The following is a 5,000-nucleotide window of genomic DNA, read 5'->3' on the forward strand; positions in this document are numbered from 1 at the left end:
CTGGAGCTGCTTCTCCGTCTGCTTCCACAGCTGAAGCTGCAGATCACGCATCAAACATCCAGGGTGCATATGGACAGTTGGCTGAAACTCTGGGCTTCCTGGAGGGTCAACATTACCACACAGTGAGACAGCTACAGGACAGATGTGAGTAATAAAAAGGTAAGACAAGATATTTACAACTAAAACACACTCACACACTCACATTATGCATCAGCGAGCTTCTCTTTTACCCTCCTCCAATCCACTTTCCCTCTCCTGCTGCTGTTTACCTCTCCTCACCTCCTCAGGTGTCCTGTAACAGATCCTGTTTTCTGGATGATTGCTTTCAACAAGGAAGTTTGTCCTCAGACAACATGAAACTAAACAGAAAGATGGAGAGATCAGGTTGCCTCTGTCAGCTTGTGTTGATTCAGTACATGTTTATCACTCATTCTTTTGTTTGCTTTTCATTCAGTTCATTCATCCATGTAATCCATCTGTGAACATACCCATGGGCATAAATCTCATCTAACATTTGGGCAATAAATATTACATTTCTGAAGAGTAATTTTTGAAGGGCACACAAATAATACAGCTACAATTATACTTGTAAAGGATATGTGTACACAGAGGAAAGCCTTAGTACTATCACTAGTGTAGCATGGAGACTGTACCATTATCCTTCTTTACAGTGGTTCTCTTGATTCAGTGATAAAGCTGACTAATTTGACCAAAATATTCTTCTTTAAAACCATTCATTTTTAAGTTTACAATCAAGCCACAAAAATACCTTAAAACATAATGACTTATTTTGAAAAAGTGTCCCCATATAAAAGAAATGCAATACATTTGTCCACTTGTTAAATTAGCTGATCATAATGTAAATTACCACCTGACTGTCCCTGGTCTCCCTGAGACTCTCCACCTGACTGTCTCTGGTCTCCCTGAGACTCTCCACCTGACTGTCCCTGGTCTCCCTGAGACTCTCCACCTGACTGTCTCTGGTCTCCCTGAGACTCTCCACCTGACTGTCCCTGGTCTCCCTGAGACTCTCCACCTGACTGTCCCTGGTCTCCCTGAGACTCTCCACCTGACTGTCTCTGGTCTCCCTGAGACTCTCCACCTGACTGTCCCTGGTCTCCCTGAGACTCTCCACCTGACTGTCTCTGGTCTCCCTGAGACTCTCCACCTGACTGTCCCTGGTCTCCCTGAGACTCTCCACCTGACTGTCCCTGGTCTCCCTGAGACTCTCCACCTGACTGTCCCTGGTCTCCCTGAGACTCTCCACCTGACTGTCCCTGGTCTCCCTGTTCCCCAGGTACTTGTGTCTCCTTTGCCTGTGACATAGTGACATTAGTATTTCTATAAACACCCATTCTTATAAAGATGTTACCAAATTGTCTTGATATGAGGACTTATTGTACTTACTTGGCGTTTTGTTGTACTGAAAAAGGATCTTGTGTCTGTTTTTCTTTTCACTGTCATTTTCTCTGGGCAACAACAACACAAATCTTTAACGTCAGATGTCTAAATATGAGTTAGGTTCATAGGTTCACCACCCAGTCATATTATAATTATAAAATGTTCTTGCGTCCTCCACATAAATATTAGGTTTCGTCTGGGAAAGAGGATCTATATTTAACAACAGCAAACCTAATGATCTGCCACTTAACATCATATTGAGCAAAACATAAACATAACTGTAGATCTCCAATATTAACCCTAATATCATTTCACACACATAACGTTAGGCTTATCGCCGTGGTAACGTTAGTTGTAGTGGTGCATTTCTATCCAACAAGCTATTAAACAAGCTAGGTAACATTACATTATATTACACTAAGATAGCAAACTTTTTTGTCATGACTGATTTATTAAATACTCAGCGTCATTTCTATTTGAGAAAAGAAAAACTTCATCTGATGTTAAGGTGAATAAAATAGTCTTGAACCACCTACTTACTAACTTACTAACCGTAACCTTGCAGCTCTCCCTGCCTAACATTACTGTAACGATATGTAGACACCAACACACAGTATAACCTTCTGTCCACTTATGTTGTCTACAGAGAAATCTCTGCATGGAACCTCCACACAACCATAAATACTGCTTTAATAAACCACAATCATCAAAGGGTCAATATTCTGACTTGTAGTCATCTTTATTAAAAGACTTTGTTAAATGTTTCTTAACTAAAATGTAACTTTTCTCCTTAACTTCTTCCGGGACATGAACAGCCTCTCTTCAGGTGTCAGGAGGTAAACTGAGTCCTCCTCAACATTTGTTGGGTTCTGGTTTCAGAACCTGCTAAAGGCCAACAGCCCCCCCTTGTGGTTAATAACAAGTACTGCATGGAATACAATTCATTGTTACATTTTACCTACAGCCTTGACTTCCACACTTCTGCTCTGTCCGTGTGTGTGTGTGTGTGTGTGTGTGTGTGTGTGTGTGTGTGTGTGTGTGTGTGTGTGTGTGTGTATGTGTGTGTGTGTGTGTGTGTGTGTGTGTGTCACAGCAGGCCCAAAGCCATTTTTTGCAATTTACATTGTAAAGGACAACATCGCCCCCTTGTGGTTAATCAAAAGTACTGCATGGAATTAGATTCATTGTAACGTTTCACTAAACCTTAAAGGAGTTTGCACACTGCTCCAACAAATACCAACAAACTCCAACATTATAAAGTTGGCAGCTGCTGTTGTCAGCTGGTCTTTATAATGTTCATAAACCAACTGCCAGTCCACACTGCCCAGACAGTACCAGACAAGACTGACTTTGGTCACCTAGTCCTACCTTTTATCAATGAGTTTTGGTTTAATATAACATGATGAAGTGGAGACCTTGTTGAATGTGGCCAGAGTAGTTGGCCTGTAAAGCTGCTAGCTGTGTACAGGAGAGACGGCAGTCAAGACGAGCCAGCAGCAGACTGGGGTGTTAACCTTGGATATTGGGACATGCAAAGCATGACCCAACTGTTGGAGTTTGTTGGAGTTTGTTGGAGTTTGTTGGAGCAGTGTGCAAGCTCCTTAAGAGATAATTAATTTGCTTTTAGATTAAATAAATTATTCATTATTGCATAAAGCTTTAATTCATTAAATATTTTGACAATTCTAAGAAAATAAGTTCTTTATATCTTATGATCATTTTAGTAATTATTGATGGTCTTCCATTTTTGAATAACTTGAGATCCCATTAAACAGGTTAACTCCATTCATTGATTACTAGCAGTAGATTAGAATATTCTGCCTCATGTTATTTCATTATGAAACCTTTTCATGGTTCTTTTCATTTCAACCATTTTCTTCAGTATTTTGATAAACTTCTGCCTAACATTAAATTATCAGGATCAACAGTTTACATGTTCAGGTCTTTTCATTCTCCATCAATAGAGCTCAACAGTGACCGGACATTTTTATATCGGCTTTGTCTCCGGATGTGTTTTTCCCAGTTCAGTTGTTCCATAGACATTTAATAAATTAATGATATAAAGGGTTTTAATCCTGGAACTGAGCCCACCAGCTACGAGAAGAATCATGACTGTAAAACATTTGATGTGGATCAAAAAAACATTTTGAAAACGACAAAAAAGGCAAAGTTACAGGACTGTGTTGAAAAACTATCATAGACTTTAATGGTAGAAGCTCGCTCTAGTCTTTTGTGGATTTGCGGGTACGGTAAACGTTTCCAGGGTAACAATGAACATTCAAACCAGAACCGGGGAAGCTCATGACCCTTAAAGATGAACTGATCTGAAAGAATAAACGTTGATAACGTGTTGGTTATGACAAATAAAAATAAATTACACTAAAAATTGTAATTAAAAAAATCAATATAGCTTTTTTTAAGCAACACAAAAATTACGTTTGTTAGTATTAGAACGCTGACAATTTGGATGACGTCACTGGCATGGTAGGACCTGCCAAGGTAGATAGGCTACAGTGCAGCATATTAAATACACATGAAAATGAGTAATTTTAATGGCATGGGTTACACATTTGAGCCTGTGAGGGACAGGCCTGTAGTGTCTGACTACCACCACATGGAGGACAGTCTGTTTCAGCCTCCACCTTCAGATCGTTTGGGGGGAAGTGACTGGTGTGTGTGTGTGTGTGTGTGTGTGTGTGTGTGTGTGTGTGTGTGTGTGTGTGTGTGTGTGTGTGTGTGTGTGTGTGGGCGCTGCCGGACACTGCAACTGAATCCATCTGTTGCAGAGAGGTCAACCTGGACCATCTACCTGTCATGTACTCTCATTTATTGTATCCAAGCACATTATGCATTTTAGGGAATAGAGACTGCTTATATATCATGTACATTTAGAGGAAATAGAAAAGGTCCTGTGCGTTTTAGAAAATCGAGGCAGATAAATGGAAAATGTGATTGGACGAATTCATCCAATGGGATCGCTTGTTAAGTTAGCTGCACGCAAAATGTTAAAACCAAAATAAATAAAGTTAAAAAAAAAAAGTTAGCTGCATGTAGGAGAGTCACCCATAGACTGTATATAAGAAGGAGTCACCCCAGGGTGACGGATGCACGGAGGATTCACCAGTTTTGCCGTTTACTTTAGGCTAGTGCAGAGTTGGCAGATTGTTTCCTTGTGGTCGTTGATGGATATTACACAAATGGATCCTGCACAGATACCTCTTATTATGGAACTAGCAGCTGTTTCTGTGAGTTGAACTCCCTCTGCATCAACAATGTCCCTGAGACATCAGCTAGCTTCAGGGGGAGTAGAAAGGGACGTTGGAGTCTGTTTACAGACCCGCTGTGGTTTAGTTAGCAGCTAGAAATGCATTATTATTGATCTGTGATATCATCGGAGTCATGGTTTATTTATACAGTCTATGGTCGGAGTTTGACATAAGTGTTTGGATCGTTTGGTATCTAGCTACCTATCTGGTTTTGTGACTCAGTTTCAATGAATGCCCAGTGTGTCAGTCTCAGTTTTGTTGAACGTTATAAAGCCTACACGTCAGGCTTTATCTGTGCGTGTAAGTGAAAATGTACGTGTTTTGTGTATGTGA

At 40.3% G+C, this 5,000-nt stretch overlaps 1 protein-coding gene and 1 long non-coding RNA gene across 5 annotated transcripts in view; both read right to left on the reverse strand.

Annotated features, from left to right (window-relative positions):
• Positions 1 to 214, reverse strand: part of LOC116063579 — a 15,430-nt gene extending 15,216 nt beyond the window's left edge. Inside the window, exon 1 of the long non-coding RNA XR_004108315.2 lies at positions 203 to 214. This is a non-coding gene — a long non-coding RNA (uncharacterized LOC116063579). The remainder of the gene's footprint in view (positions 1 to 202) is intronic.
• The window catches only part of LOC116063573 (complement C1q-like protein 2), a 417,866-nt gene that overhangs the window by 405,447 nt on the left and 7,419 nt on the right, over positions 1 to 5,000 (reverse strand). The window lies entirely within an intron of this gene.

Source organism: Sander lucioperca, chromosome 13 (genome assembly GCF_008315115.2).
Source record: "Sander lucioperca isolate FBNREF2018 chromosome 13, SLUC_FBN_1.2, whole genome shotgun sequence".
Classification (NCBI taxonomy): Eukaryota; Metazoa; Chordata; class Actinopteri; order Perciformes; family Percidae; genus Sander; species Sander lucioperca.